We start from the raw sequence: 2,500 nt of genomic DNA on the forward strand, positions 1-2,500 counted from the left end.
AAGACAGCAGTTGACCTTTGGCGCGGGTCCGGTCTCATCGCCAAGACGACTCATTCTTGCCAAGATCTAGATTTGTCTTGGTTGGCCAGCAGCAGCAGCATTTTCGCCCAAGACTACCCAATAGGACGATGGATTGGTGGCCTTTTTAAGAGATTCTTTTTTCAACCGAGCAGTTTAAGAACATAAAGGAGGAGACTGCAAGAGACCATAGGGTCTACACTAGGCAGTTCCGTGTCCATGAACACCTATCATCCCCACCCATGAAGTTATGTAACCGTTTCTTAAAACAACAGATAGTTTCAGCGCTCACTAGTACAATTGACAGTGACTAAATCTATTCCATTCGTTGATCACTCGGTTGGTATACTAATTCATGACTATTTTCTTCTTAAACCTATTTTTTTTTTTCATTTTCTATTGCAGTGTTTCTGACTTGTGTGTTTTTTTTAACATAGACTGGTTCATATTTCGTATTAATTTATTTTTCTTTTGGTCACATCAGGAATATATCAGAGAAATTCGGATTTTTTTTTAAATACCTATCGATCTATATAATTGGAGTTTCTCCCCCTACGCCTTATAAGGAACACGCCTATTCCCACCCATTCCACTCCCCTCCACCTCCCTCTCATCTTAGCTCCTCGTGGATGACGGGTCATCCCTGTATCCCGTCCACCGCCCGAGGCAGAAGCAATGCAGCAAGACACAGCACATCCATGATCCTAGCCTTCATATCAAACCAAAGGCTGCACAGTGGGAGTCAATTTAGTTCAGTTACCATCTTCTTTTTCTTCTTCAATCATCAACCATCAAACACCAAAACATACACCATAGAACTGGATGAATTAACCTAGTCTGTGTCACTTCCCCCATTTGAGAGGCAACCCCCACGGCCTAATCAAACATTTTGACTCCAAAGTAAAGCAATTTAAAGCCGAGCATTATAGTGAGAGAACTAATTGGTGTCCATTTTTATTTTTCCTTTTTTTTATCACTAAAGAAAACTTTTGTACCCATTACGGAAACAATATAGCCTCTGTACATTCCACTGTACTGTAGTGACATACAGGGTCAGACAAAATGAATTTATCACATTTTTAGTTTAAAAAAAATAATCATCTTCCTCAAGGATCAGAAATGGGATGAGTGAACGACATTTTTCTGTCGTGTGTGTGTGTGTGTGTGTGTGTGTGTGTGTGTGTGTGTGTGTGTGTGTGTGTGTGTGTGTGTGTGTGTGTGTGTGTGTGTGTGTGTGTGTGTGTGTGTGTGTGTGTGTGTGTGTGTGTGTGTGTGTGTGTTTTGATCCGACTATGCACTAAATAAGGGGGAACATCGGATTTAATACATATGTAGGATCAAAATGGCTTGGAAAAAACGATGGAGCAGTTCGCTTGGCCAATTCCAGCCGGTAATTTCAGCTCCATGGTTTGATGACTTAGAGAATGAGTGATAATGAACGATAACTAAAGACGTGGTCACGCTTAGACGTAAACGTGTGGTATACTCCTTATCTCTACGTTTCACATTATTTCGCCCACCAGGAGTCCGATTTTTTTTTTTTTTTTTTTGGGGGGGGGTGAAGATTCACGAAAGAGAAAAATTTAACTCGACAATGGCTGACCAGAGGGTTAATGAGATATTTTTATTGTTCTATTTTTTAGCATTTCATTATCCATAATTTATTATTATATTATCATTATCACTATTATCATTATTAGCATTATTGTTATCATTGTTTTATTGTTATTGTTATTATTGTCATCATCATCATCATCATCATCATCACCGCTACCATCACCACCACCATCACCACCACCACCATCACCACCACCACCATCATCACCATCACCTTCATCACCACCATCACCAACATCATCACCATCATTATCATCACCATAGTCCATTACCACCATCACCAACATCATCATCATCATCACCATCACCATAGTCCATTACCACCATCACCAACATCATCACCATCACAGCCATCACCAACATCATCACCATCACAGCCATCACCATCATCAATACCACCATCATCACCATCACCTTCATCACCATCATCACCATCATCATCACCACCATCACCATAGTCACCATTACCACCATCACCAACATCATCACCATCATCACCACCATCACAGCCATCACCATCATCAATACCACCACCATCACCAACATCATCGCCATCATCATCATCACCACCACCATCACCACCACCATCACCATCACCTTCATCACCACCATCACCATAGTCACCATCACCAACATCATCACCATCATCATCACCACCATCACCATAGTCACCATCACCAACATCATCACCATCATCACCACCATCACCGCCATCACCACTATCACAGCCATCACCATCAACACCACCATCACCAACATCATCGCCATCATCATCATCACCACTATTATCACCACCATCACCACCACCACCACCATCATCACTATAATTACTAATATCATTATTACTATTATCTTTATATAGACC

This window comes from Oratosquilla oratoria, unplaced genomic scaffold (genome assembly GCF_046742065.1).
Source record: "Oratosquilla oratoria isolate Oo_2021 unplaced genomic scaffold, ASM4674206v1 SCAFFOLD88, whole genome shotgun sequence".
Lineage (NCBI taxonomy): Eukaryota > Metazoa > Arthropoda > Malacostraca > Stomatopoda > Squillidae > Oratosquilla > Oratosquilla oratoria.